Source organism: Aethalodelphis obliquidens, unplaced genomic scaffold (genome assembly GCF_003676395.1).
Source record: "Aethalodelphis obliquidens isolate GAN/ISIS:26980383/991018 unplaced genomic scaffold, ASM367639v1 scaffold6, whole genome shotgun sequence".
Lineage (NCBI taxonomy): Eukaryota > Metazoa > Chordata > Mammalia > Artiodactyla > Delphinidae > Aethalodelphis > Aethalodelphis obliquidens.
Genome location: NW_020837950.1, coordinates 1079312 through 1094193, shown reverse-complemented (window position 1 = coordinate 1094193; position 14882 = coordinate 1079312). Strand labels below are relative to the sequence as shown.

The 14882-nt window shown below is 36.5% G+C and overlaps 1 protein-coding gene across 1 annotated transcript in view; it reads right to left on the bottom strand.

The window, feature by feature from the left end:
* The window catches only part of NMU (neuromedin U), a 238046-nt gene that overhangs the window by 105165 nt on the left and 117999 nt on the right, over positions 1 to 14882 (bottom strand). Inside the window, exons 4-5 of the mRNA XM_027102888.1 lie at positions 13682 to 13829; positions 13253 to 13334 (exon numbers count right to left, since the gene is read on the bottom strand). The gene's annotated coding sequence lies outside the window, so the exon portion shown is untranslated. The remainder of the gene's footprint in view (positions 1 to 13252; positions 13335 to 13681; positions 13830 to 14882) is intronic.

Here is a 14882-nt window from a genome sequence, read left to right as displayed (position 1 = left end):
GTGTGTCTTTATTCCTGTTCTGCCCCTAGGTTCATCAGAACCTTTTTTTTTTTTTTCAGATTCCATATATATGTGTTAGCATAACGGTATTTATTTTTCTCTTTCTGACTTACTTCACTCTGTATGTCAGACTCTAGGTCCATCTACCTCACTACAAATAACTCAATTTCATTTCTTTTTATGGCTGAGTAATATTCCATTGTATATATGTACCACCTCTTCTTTATCCATTCATCTGTTGATGGATATTTAGGTTGCTTCCATGATCTGGCTATTGTAAATAGAGCTGCAATGAACATTGTGGTACATGACTCTTTGAATTACGGTTTTCTCAGGGTATATGCCCAGTAGTGGGATGGCCGGGCTGTATGGTAGTTCTATTTTTAGTTGTTTAAGAAACCTCCATACTGTTCTCCATAGTGGCTGTATCAAGTTACATTCCCACCAACAGTGCAAGAGGGTTCCCTTTTCTCCACACCCTCTCCAGCATGTATTGTTTGTAGATTTTTTGACGATGGCCATTCTGACTGGTGTGGGGTGATACCTCATTGTAGTTTTGATTTGCATTTCTCTAATGGTTAGTGATGTTGAGCATCCTTTCATGTGTTTGTTGGCAATCTGTGTATCTTCTTTAGAGAAATGTCTATTTGCTTATGGTTTTATTCTCAAATTGTGGCAGCAAAGCTATAAACTCCTCAAGGGTAGAGACAATGTCAGAATCCTTTAAAAAAAATTCTTACCTGTTATAGCTTGAAACTTAAATCAATATTATTTGTTTTTTGTTTTTCCTTTTTGGCAGTGTGCCATGTGGGATCTTAGTTCCCCCACCAGGATGGAACCCATGTGGAGTCCTAACCCCTGGGCAACCAGGGAATTCCCTAAATCGATATTTTTTGGATTGAATGCTACTCTTCACAGTTTTTTTTCAAAGTCTGAGTTACATTTAAATCTTAAATAAATTAAACAAAAGATATATTTTCTTAATTAGATAATCTACCATAACTGGTCACAACAGTATGCAACTGACATCTCTGTTAAATATAATTAAGAGATAAGGGGTTGCAATAACGTACTTAACAATTTTCTCTGTTCCAGGCAAGGATCTTGGTACTTTGCATGAATAATTTTATTTAATTAAATGGAATAAAATGTGAGTCACACATAAACATTATGCATTTAGGATGGACAAACAAGATGTATTATTTTTATCAACTTAAAAATGCTGGTTAAACTAATTTAGCTACCCAAGAGATCATTCTTCAGACTCCTAAATTTCTGCCTTGACCCACCTCGTCATCGTGAAAATGTCAAACTTAAAATATTCAGTATGCTTTATAACATTTTAAAGCATATTCTCAAATAATTTATAGCAGTAATCATGCTTTAAAAATATGCTTACAAAATTTATTATAATTGTTCTAAAATTTTTTTCATTTTATGCATTTGAATTATGCCATGGAGTAAATAATAATTTCCTCCATAATGATTATTTTATCTCTCTTTCCATGGTATCTTCTCTCAGTACCTCAGAGTTTGCTTTGTTCTTATTAGATTCACATGACTGTCAAAATATGTAACTGTGGATGCCAGAAATATTTTTCAGATCAGGGCAAACAGTTAATGGAAAAATGTACTATTTTTCTACTAAAATAGATACTGGAAAATATTTTCTAAAAATACTCATTGTGAAATGTGGTAGATTTATTTAATGTTGGAACCACATTTTAACTCAAATACTCAAATATTGTTGACATCAGTGAGTGCATGAGTCATTTAGTGGAATAAAAAGGCATAGCCCTTATAATTATTGAAATATTAAAAAGATTTCAGAAAGATACTAATGTAAATAAAGTAACATAGTATATTTATCTGTCTCATGATATTTGGCACAGAGTAACAATAAATGGAACCTTTTTTTTATTACATTATCACATGACGTTTTCAATAATAAGATCTAATGAAAATGGGGATATGTTACTTTTACATTAGTCTCTGGTAATGGTCCTCACTATCACATATTTTAAGTATTTTTTTCATGCATATTCTTATTCCTAAAACATTCTTGACCACATGTTATGGACCAGGTACTGAGGGGTTGTTTTCTACAACACATGGTGGATGTTTGCATATGCAACAGCACCTAATATACTCTAAGCTAAAATTTAAATATTATCTAATATTTACAGCAGGGAGTAATTATTAAATAATGTGTATATCATGCTTCTTTTAAATTTCTAATTTTAAGTAATAAGCAGAGGCAAATTTACCATGAAATAATGAATCTTAAGCTTTAGAGCCACTCCCCTTCCAAAGTCTAGGAGAGGCTCCAGCAACATATTCACATGAACTTATATTTTTGTAAATTTTGTAGAAGTGAAATATTTTAATTATAACTGTTTAAGGTAGCTTTCTCTTTCCACTACAATCACATTTTCCATCTTGTTGAGTGACATTGCAGTGACCAGAGGTATTCTAAAGATCCAGCTAAATGGAAGATGAGCTGGAGACACAGTTAACTTGGATTTAGTGGGATAAACTGATGCAGTTATCAGTCACTCTTCTATATAATTAGGTACTGCTAGCCTCCCAGGACATAATTTCTTCCAAGAACAATTCTAGTGCCCACTCTGACTCATCTTGCATCATGATATGAAGATGAAGGGCACTGACTATATTGTGTTATGAAAACTGGAGAGTAACAGCCAAAAGCTAGTCTGTGAGGAATTCTTCCAATTATCAGATGTATAAAATTGTAAGTTGAAGGTTTGACCTCATTGTCTCCTAGTCAAAATGGAATTTCTATTTTTTCATATATATGCTCTATACTGCAATGTATACAAATATAAACACATCATATGTATTTTTTATGGAAATCTTACAAAAGTTTTTACAATTCCTATGAATGTAGGGTACAAATTTACAGCAACACCACAAACAATGAGTGTTTCTGTGAGCAAACTCACATATCTATGCATCTCAACACATCAGATCACATCTTGGCATGACTGACACATCTTGAAATGTGGCAACCCCAGGAGAGATGGCCTGTAAAATTCTGTTTCTTAAAAAGCAATCTCGGGGCTTCCCTGATGGCGCAGCAGTTGAGAATCTGCCTGCTAATGCAGGGGACGTGGGTTCGAGCCCTGGTCTGGGAGGATCCCACATGCTGCGGAGCAACTAGGCCCGTGAGCCACAACTACTGAGCCTGCGCGTCTGGAGCCTGTGCTCCGCAACAAGAGAGGCTGGGATAGTGAGAGGCCCGCGCACTGCAATGAAGAGTGCCCCCGCTTGCCACAACTAGAGAAAGCCATCGCACAAAAACGAAGACCCAACACAGCAAAAATAAATTAATTAATAAACTCCTACCCCCAACATCTTCTTAAAAAAAAAAAAAGCGATCTCTAACTCATATAAGCTCCAAGTCCCACAAAACCTGGATTTGTCCCTGGTATGCAATTCTTCCTAGATTATCCTCACACAGTGAATCATAATATCTAAAAGATGATACTGACTTTAAATACCATGTAGTCTGGTAGGGGGTTTCATATATATTTCTCTTAAGTTTCAACACCTTTTTTTTCAAATAAAAGATTATGTTATAAATGCAGTGGAAAGTCTTAGTGATCAGTACTATGAGGAAAGTAGAGAATAATAAGCTAAATAAGAAATAAACATGAAACAAATAAGAAACAATAGGCGAAATTAAAAAATAGATGTGAACTCATAACCTTAAAAAAATACATCCTCTGGGCTTCCCTGGTGGCACAGTGGGTGGGAATCTGCCTGCCAATGCAGGGGACACAGCTTCAATCCATGGCCTCGGAAGATTCCCACATGCCACGGAGCAACTAAGCCCGTGTGCCACAACTACCGAGCCTGCACTCTAGAGCCCATGCCCTGCAACAAGAGAAGCCACGACAATGAGAAGCCCGGGCACCACTCACTGCAACTAGAGAAAGCCCACGCACAGAACAAAGACCCAACACAGCCAAAAGTAAAAACAAATAAATAAATAAATTTATAAAAAAAAAATCCTCTCCTCTGTTTTTGTTCAGAATAGCTCACTATTCAAGACACTGGGGTAGACAATGATTTCTTAACACAAAAAAGATATTAATCCTAAAAGAAAAAAATTAGATGAATGGGATCTCATCAAATTTAAAAATATCTGTTCACCAAAAGAATTCATTATTATGGTGAAAAAGCAAGCCACAGATTAACAGAAAAGATTTTAAAAAATAGTAATTTTAAAAAAATGAGCAAAAGAGCTAAGCAGGCACTTCACAAAAGAAGATATCCAAATAACCAATAAGCATGCTGAATCGGTGCTCAATATCTTTAGTCATCAGGAAAATGCAAATTAAAACTTCAATGAGATGCCACCACATGCCTATCAGAGTAGCTAAAATTAAAAGATTAACAATATGAAACACTGGCAATGATATGGAGCGATAAGAATTCTTATACATTGCTGGTGGAAGTATAAAACTGTACAACCACATTGGAAAACTGCTTGGCAATATCTCTCAAAGTTAAACAGACATCTGCCTGCCCAATGACCTATAATTCTACCCCTCATATATTTATATAGTATATCCAAGAGAAAGATATGCTTATGTCCACAAAAAGACTTACACAAGAATGTTTGTAGCAGTTTTATTAATAATAGTCTCAAAACAGAAACAACACAAATATACATCAAGAGGAAAATGGACTAATGAATTGTGGATATTGATTCAATGAAATTCTGTATGATAAAAAAGAGCAAACTACTGATACACTACCACTGATGAATCTCACAGGAGCCAATGTAAAAGATCTCTCACTAGTCAAGTTGTCATAATTTGGCGATCCATGAAAACAATAATAATTATTATTAATTATAATAATATGAATAATAGTAATTAGTAACCTGAGTAATAAGAATTACACATCATTTTGGTTAACTGAAATAAATCAAGTCTATAAAAGACACAAGTTCATAACAATACTCTAAAGAAAAGAATTAATAGAAAGCAGTGACTTTCAGACATTTTTTTAAACCAAGGCCCACAGCTAGAATTATACTACACACACATACACATCACACACCTTAAATGCTACACAAAATTCTACTCACTCTTCTTATGTCTCATGAACTGTTTATTTCTATTTTATTCAACTTTTTAATCAATTTAAGAAACTAACTGCATAAAAAAACATTTAGTTGCAATCTATAGTTTATAAAACACTGATTAAAATTACAAAAAGTTAGTTGAAATGAAAAAGGATAAGGTTCCCTTTTACTAATTTTAAGGTTTTGATAAGTAGGAATATTCTTATATGTAGGCATTTTGTTTCACTAATTACATGTCTGCTTATCCTTTTATGTATGCTGAGAAGAACAAATGCAGAGAAATAAAAGGTAAACTGAATAGTCCTACAAGAAATAAGAATTGTACCAAGAAGAGAATCATGGTCCCTGACTTCAGACAATACTACAAAGCTACAGTCATCAAAACAGTATGGTACTAGCACAAAAACAGACATATGGATAAATGGAACAGAATAGAAAGCCCAGAAATAAACCCACATACCTATGGTCAATTAATCTACAACAAAGGAGGCAAGAATATACAATGGAAAAAAGACAGTCTCCTCAATAAGCAGTGCTGGGGAAACTGAACAGCTACATGTAAAAAATGAAATTAGCACATTTTCTCACACCATATACAAAAGTAAACTCAAAGTGGATTAAAAAGGTAAATTTCAGCTCTGAAACCATAAAACTCCTAAAAGAAAACATAGACAGAACACTCTTTAACATAAATCATAGCAATATTTTTTTGGATCTGTCTCCTAAGGCAAACAAAACAAAAGCAAAAATAAACAAATGGGACCTACTTAAACGCTTTTGCACAGCAAAGGAAACTGTCAACAAAATGAAAAGACAACCTACTGAATGAGAGAAAATATTTGCAAATGATATGACCAATAAGGGGTTATTATCGAAAATATATAAACAGCTCATACAACTCAATATAAAAAAAAACCTTAACAACACAATTAAAAATGGGAAGAAGACCTGAAAAGACATTTTTCCAAAGAAGGTATACAGATGGCCAACAGGTACATAAAAAGATGCTCAACATCACTAATCATCAGAGAATGCAAATCAAAACCACAATGAAATATCACCTCACACCTGTCAGAATGGTTATCAACAAAAAGACCACAAATAACAAATGTTGGCAAGGATGTGGAGAAAAGGAAACCCTTGGATACTGTTGGTGGGAATGTTAACTGGTGCAGCTACTGTGAAAAACTGTATGGAGGGTCCTCAAAAAACTAAAAATAGAACTACCATATGATCCAGCAATTTCACTCCTGAGTATATATCCAAAGAAAACAAAAACACTAATTTGAAAAGATATATGCACCCCAATGTTTATAGCAGCATTGTTTACAATAGCCAAGATATGGAAGTAACCTAAGTGTCCATCAACAGATGAATGGATAAAGATGTGACTGATACACACACACACACACACACACACACCCCCCACACACACACACAGGAATACTACTCAGCCATAAAATAGATTGAAATTTTGCCATTTGCAACAACATGGATGGACCTAGATGGTATTATGCTTAGGCAAATAAGTCAGACAGAGAAAGACAAATACTGTATGTTATCACCTATATGTAGAATCTAAAAAATAAAACGAATGATACAACAAAACAGAAACAGACTCACAGATATACAGAACAAACTAGTGGTTACCAGTGGGGAGAGGGAAGGGGAGAGGGTCAAGACAAGGATAGAGGATTAAGAGTACACACCACAATGTATAAAATAAATAAGCTACAAGAATATATTGTACAACACAGGGAATACAGCCAATATTGTATAATAACTTTAAAAGGAGTACAGTCTATTAAGAATTTTTGAATCACTATGTTGTACATCTGAAAATAACATAATATTGTAAACCAACTATGTTTCAGTAAAAAAATAATAATTAAAAAAAGAAATTGCATCAAAAAGAGAAAGGAGGGCTTCCCTGGTGGCGCAGTGGTTGAGAATCTGCCTGCCAATGCAGGGGATACGGGTTCGAGCCCTGGTCTGGGAAGATCCCACATGCCGCGGAGCAACTGGGCCCGTGAGCCACGACTACTGAGCCTGCGCGTCTGGAGCCTGTGCTCCGCAACAAGACAGGCCACGACAATGAGAGGCCCGCACACCACGATGAAGAGTGGCCCCCACTTGCCACAACTAGAGAAAGCCCTCGCACAGAAACAAAGACCCAATACAGCCAAAGATAAATAAATAAATTAATTAGTTAAAAAGAAAAAAAATAAAGAGAAAGGATTGTCCAGCATGGGTAATCAAACAACATAATCATGTAGAAAAGGGATCCAACAAACCCGTTTCCTAATGATAAATTAACCAAATGTTGTAAAAACAGAAGTTAAATATGTGTACTCAATATCTCATATCTAGGAATTGAAACCTATATGCTACCAAACTAACCATAATAAAACTCTAATACAACATATATAGTTTTAATTAATTTTATGCTTACCTAAATTTCAAAAGACAATCTATTCACATGGTTCAAATTTTAATATAAAATTATAAAATATTAAAAGATGTATTGGGACTTACCTGGTGGTGCAGTGGTTAAGAATCCACCTGCCAATGCAGGGGACACGGGTTCGAGCCCTGGTCTGGGAAAATCCCACATGCCGCAGAGCAACTAAGCCCGGGCACCACAACCACTGGGCCTGCGCTCTAGAGCCCACAAGCCACAACTACTGAGCCCATGTGTCACAACTACTGAAGCCCGCGCGCCTAGAGTCCGTGCTCCGCAATAAGAGAAGCCACCGCAATGAGAAGCCCGTGCAACGCAACGAAGAGTAGCTCTCGTTTGCCACAACTAGAGAAAGCCCACGTACAGCAACGAAGCCCCAACAAAGCCAAAAAGAAATAAATACATTTTAAAAAGGTGTATATAATTCTGTGGTTTTTTAAAAACCTCTCTCTCTCACCTGTCTCGCCATCTGCTCAGTTCCCACTCTCTCCGAAGCCCATCCCAATCTTGGTAACCACTGATAAGTGTCTTATGTCTCCTTACAGAATTTCTTTGTGCATAGTCAAGAAAATATGAACTATTTGCCTCCCTTTAAAAATTTTTTATTCCCTTCCAGAAGGTTTTAAAATTAAAATACAATTCACATACCATAAAATTCAAAAATGTACAAATTAAAATGTACAATTAAGTGGGTTTTGGTTTATTCACGAGGCTGTACAACCATCACCACTATCTAACTAAAGGACTTTGTCATTACTCTAAAAAGAATGCCCACATCCCTCAGCTATCACCTCCCCCCCCTCCAACTCCCCTATGCCTAGGAAACTATTAATCTACTTTCTGAGTTCATAGATTTGCCTATTCTGGACATTTCATATATACGGAATCATATGATCGCCTTTGATGGTGGCCTTTGATGACTGGCTTCTCTCACTTAGCATAATGTTTTCAAGGTTCATCTATGTTGTAACATGTATCAGTACTTCCTTCCTCTCTATGGATGAATATTCCATTTTAAGAATACAAAATGGAAGTATATATTAATTAATTAATTACATGAGTGGAATTTTATTTATTTATTTTCATTTATTTATTTTTTTGTGGTACACGGGCCTCTCACTGCTGCGGCTTCTCCTGCTGCGGAGCACAGACTCCGGACACGCACGCTCAGCGGCCATGGCTCATGGGCTCAGCCACTCCGCGGCATGTGGGATCCTCCTGGACCAGGGCACGAACCCGTGTCCCCCGCATTGGCAGGCGAACCCTCAACCACTGCGCCACCAGGGAAGCCCATTAGTGGAATTTTAAATCCACTTTGTTTAGCTATTCATTGGCTGATAGACATTTGTGTTGTTTCCACTTTTTTTGGCTACTATGAGTAATGCTGCTAAGAGCAGTGGCATATAAGTTTTTGTGTAAGCATATTTTCAATTCTCTTGGGATATACCTAGGAGTAGAACTGCTAGTCATATAGCAACTCTGTTTAATTTTTGAGAAACTTTCAGACTATTTTCCAAAGGGGCTGCATCATTTTACATTCCCACCAACAATGTATGCATGTTTCCAATTTCTCCACATCCTCACCAACAGTTGCTACTGTTCGTCTTTTTGATTACCTCCATTTTTTTTTTTTTTTTTTTCGATACGCGGGCCTCTCACTGTTGTGGCCTCTCCCGTTGCGGAGCACAGGCTCTGGACGTGCAGGCTCAGCGGCCATGGCTCACGGGCCCAGCCGCTCCGCGGCATGTGGGATCTTCCCGGACCGGGTCACGAACCCGTGTCCCCTGCATCGGCAGGCGGACTCTCAACCACTGCGCCACCAGGGAAGCCCCGATTACCTCCATTTTTTAAACACAAAATAAGAGAGCATACCATACACACTGCGGCATGATTGCTTTTTCCACACAGTATCTTAGAGATCTTTCCCTAACAGGAAAATAGAGAGGACTTGTTTCTGGGGAAGCAGCTGGTACAGAGGAGGAAGAGGTGAGGGGAATCCTGAACGAACAGACATACTTACTTATATACATACATAGATACATTTTTTTCTTCACAGTTTTCTTGTATCACAAACACACAGGCCCCTGAAGGGCTCCCAGAACACCATCTGAGAACTACTTACCTATCTGGGTTACCCCTCACTTGACAGATGAGGAAACCAAAGCCCAGAGGGCCATTTGACCTCCTAGGCCTGTTGTAACAAAGTACCACAAACTGGGTGGCTTAAACAACATTTCTGGAGGCTGGAAGTCCAAAATCAAGGTTGTTTCTTCTGAGAGCCGTGAGAGAGAATGTGTTCCAAGACTCTCCTAGCTTCTGGAGGTTTGTGAACAACATCTGGTGTTCCCTGGTTTATAGAAGCATCACCTGATCTTTGCCTTTATCTACACATGACATTCTCCCTGTGTGAGCACCCATCTCAAAATTCCTCCTTTTTATTAGGACAACAGACATATTGGATTAGGGCCCACTCTAATGACCTAATTTTAATTTGATTACCTTGGTAAAGAATAAGATCATATTCTGAGGTCCTGGGGGGGTGGAACTTCAATGTATGAATTTTGATATCCATTTTGAAAGATGTTATTAAGCTAGTGTAACCACTTGTAGGCATTAGTGGGAGATAAATCTTCATACACACTGCGGCACTGTGGTCAGCTGACTGGAGGTCAGGAAATGCAGAGCCAAGTCCCGACTCTGACACTCACTCACTGTGGGACCATTTACCATCTGGATTGCCACTGTCTCTTCTCATTGATGAGTTGATGTGATAACTAAACTCCAGAGGATTCTCTGATTCCTATTCTGTTTTGTTATGCTCTGTTTTGTGCTATTCTTTCCTACCTCCACACACAAATATGAGCAACAGAGAGACAGATGATGTAAACAGACAAGCATATTTATAACACCCATTCGTAGGTTTACAGATTTTTAAAAATGGAAGGCTTTCATCTACCGCTCTCATTTAATAGGCAAAAATATGGAAGCCTAGGGAGGTGAAGTGCCTGGTCCTAAGACACACACATCATTCCTTGCTTGAATAACTTCAAATAGGGGAGGGTCCTTAAATTAAGTCCACAGACCTGAGGGTCTCCATGAATGAACTTTAGGGGTCTATATACCTCCTGAGAGTTTGCGTGTAAAAGCTGGTGTGAGTTTGCATGTTTATATTTTATTTATTCTGTTGGAAGAAATCTTTAGCTTTCATCAAATTCTCAAAAGGATCTATTTTTGTTCAAATAAATCTTTAGTTCTTATGCCCTAAATGCCTGGCATATAAGAGATACTCAATGAACATTAGTTGACTTATGTATATTGAACTCTTAACCAAGACAAAGTTCATAACCACTGGAGTAGAGTAAAACAGAATGTGATCATTCTCTAGAGAATAATCCTCACTGCTTCCTGCTCACAAAATGCTCTATCTGTGTGACATCTTTTGTCAGCCTGTAGTTCCCAGTCCTGGATGAATTATATTGTACAATGCCGTGCTTGTCAATTAAACCAATTAAGAAAAGATGTTTAAATCACAATTTCATCTCCTTTAGGAAATCATCCATCTTTTTATTTAACTTTACCATTTTACTTAATTAACAAGGATTTAATGGCAGTTAATAAATGATATATTAATTAATTTATGAAATTACTTTGTCCTTATTAAAGTAATTCATAATTTTAAATGCTTGTAATTTTCATTAGTTTCATCAAATAAGACAGAGCACATTCAATTAAAGCTGAGTTACCTTACTTTTAGTCCAAGTCCCAGGGAAAACCTCTAGTGTATCTAGGACGTGTGCTGGAACGATGATCAAAACTGTGACTTTGACAGAGGCAGGGAAATGCCTTGGGCCCAAGACGTGGTATCATAAGCAGAGAGCAGTACCATAGAGTAGGCGCTCAGTAAATATCTGGTGAATCAATGAAAGAAAAAAGACGTAGCTAGTGCTGCGAGGAGGACAGAAATCCCTCTTTGAATAGGGAGCCATTAACCTTAAGAAGAACTGATAGGACATCCACCAAATGGAGGAAGATGCAATGGTTAGATCCTCCTCTGAAAGAACATGTGTTTTTGTGGGACATTAAGGAATGGCATCAAGCTGATGATTATCAATGTAGATATCAAATACAACTTCTGTCTTTAGTTATTAAACATTTCTTTATTGGTAATTTATTACTAAGGACTAGTAAATATGGAAGCAACCCAAAGTCCCAGGTATGGGGCCTCAAGACAGAAGAAGTATGAGACTCTGAAAGAAGCAGGTCAGGCCATTTATGGCATAAATATATGTATGACAATAAATTTTACATTTTAAAAAACCCTACAAATGTTATTTACAAATAATTTACATTCTTCAGAAGCATTTACAATAATGACTCACTTTGCCAATAGAGATGGAAAGCTCTCTTCTTTAAAAGATTCAGTCTTACTCATGCTTGTGCCCCAATTTCAGCAAGGAGTTGCTGCTTTATAAATGACTGTGGATTTATACTTTAAGTATGAGCAAGAACGTGATTTAAGTGTAATCAAGGAAGATCCTACAAAATCTTGCTATTTATTTTACCTAGCTTGCTAGACCATCCTATATCACAGAGAAGGAGTGGATTTCTCATCCAGAAAACCTCCTGAAAAAGAAATTATCTGTTTGACATCTAGGTGCTACCCAAGACTTAAAGAAACAAGCACAGGAATTTGGGGTGCTCCCTTGGTGAGTACCAAGACAAAAGGGATCTTTCTATGTCTACTCTGCACCCCCTGGAACAAAGATCCTTGATACAGTCAGGCCTCCTTATCCATGGTTCCAAATCTGCAGATTCAACCAACCACAGATTGAAAATACCCAGAAAGTTCCAAAAAGCCAAACATGAATTTGCCATGTAAGGCAACTATTCACATAGCATTTACATTGTGTTTACAACTATTTACATAGTATTTACATCATATTAGGTATCATAAGTTATCTAGAGATGATTTAAAGTATACGAGAGGATTGCATAGGTTATATGCAAATACTATGCCATAAGGGACTTGAGCTCCCTGGATTTTGGTATCTACTGGGCGTCCTGGGACCAACCTCCTGTATTTTAGAGAGAAAAGAACCTAAGATCCAGATCTTCAATGAGACATCAAATTTATACCATTTAGGATAAAGAAGATGTGGTACATATATACAATGGAATACTACTCAGCCATAAAAAAGAATGAAATGCCATTTGCAGCAACATGGATGGAACTAGAGATTATCATACTAAGTGAAGTTAAGTCAGAAAGAGAAATACCATATGATATCACTTATTATGTGGAATCTAAAATATGACACAAATAACTTTTATGAAACAGAGACAGAGTCACAGTTATAGAGAACAGACTTGTGGTTGCCAAGGGTGAGGGGAGGAAAGGGATGGAGTGGGAGTTTGGGGTTAGCACATGCAAAATATTATATATAGAATGGATAAACAACAAGGTCCTACTGCATAGCAAAGGGAAATATATTCAATATTCTGTGAAAAGGCATAATGGAAAAGAATATTAAAAAAGAGGATGTGTATATATATATATATGTATATATATATACATATAACTGAATCACTTTTCTGTACAGCAGAAATTAACACAACATTGTAAATCAACTCTATTTCAATTTTTTTTTAAGTGAAATTTAAACCATTTATCTTACCTGGAGCTGAGGTTCTTTTGTGTTGAGTGTTTTCTCCCTAGCAGCTGAGAATGAAGTCTTGGAAGAAACTGTGGATGGCTGACTAAGAGAAGATATTTTGTTTTAGCAAATTTTATTTTAAACTTATTCACATTATGATCCATTCATGGAATGGATGAATGGAATACTAGGCACTTCTTAAAATGGCAGTATAGAACAATTTAATGAAAAAGTTAATGTTCATTTAAAATTTTCCTTCTTTCTATGGTATATCGAAAAATATTTCATATAATAAAAATATAATAAAATATACAAATTACATATATAATTCATATCATAAATTAATAAATAAATAAAAATAAATAAGCATATGGACCCAGAATTGATGAACTGCAACTCAGAAATAAATTCCAGTGTTTGTGCAACATTATTACACAGATATATTCTTACTTTCTAAAATTCTTCCAGTTACATCAAGAGTTCCTCTTGATGGAGGAATGGTGTGGACTTCTTTCAGGGTGCAAGAACTGGTCTTCATTACACTGGAACATACAGGTATTTCCTTAGAGTTCATCTGAGCAATTATCTGACAATGACCCTGAAAAAGACTCTGAATAACTGAATATGAAAGAAACTTGGGGTTCTTAAGTGCGTCATCTTCTATATTGACATATCAACGTTATTTAACTTACAACTTCAAAACCGAGTTGATACTATTAAATCATCTAATGTCATCTGTGGTCAGGTTCAACTAGCCCCTTAGCTCTAGAGCTGATCACAGAAATGAAAGTCATTTAAGGGAAGTAATTGTTGGTCATAGCTCCCTGCTGGAATTTTAACTGAAGAGTGTAATGCTCCTATTGTGTACTTACAGATGTGATCAATACAAGGGAGTGAGAGTTTAAGTTGTCAGAGATATTGGTTGTTCCAGCCCTGAAAGAAAAAGGTGGGGGGCTGGATTCAAAGACCACCGAGAAAATATATTTATTCATACAAAAATACTCATTGAAACTACTGCATGCTAGGCTAAAGATAAAAGGAACAAGAAAGAGACAGTGCCTCACTGTATGAAGTTTTATGTATTTTCCACTCACAAGCAATTCTTGAGCATCGTCTTTGTGCCAATATTATAGATTTGGGGCGGGGGGTTGGGGGGAGAGACAGCCCACAGTGCCTAGTCTTGAAAAGCAATACTATGCTCTATTTGTACTCTCTTTGGAGATATTGAGGAAATACACCATTAAAAAAGGGCAGGGGGAGATATCATTCAAGTGAATGTGCAATGGTATAGGCAGAATAATTTGAGGTAAGATTATTAAGTAAATGAAGTTTGACTTTGGTTCTCTGCTTCTGTTTTTATATATTTCCTTTCTTTTGGTGTCTCTGAGGCTCCCTGGCACTTTCCTAAGGCCTTGATGTTCACTATCCACGGCCTCAAAGCTAATCCAAGGCCAAATAACTAATTTGACAAACTAATTTCTACTAAAGCATCTACTAAACTAGTTTATCCTAACTAATCTGATGAACTGATTTCTACTAATTAATTTAGGGTTATTTTCCTAAATAAACCTAGAATAACAAAAATGCCGTATATTCTCATTGTGCTGTTAACGTATTTACAAGCACCAATGCAAGGTACTGTGTGTTCAAC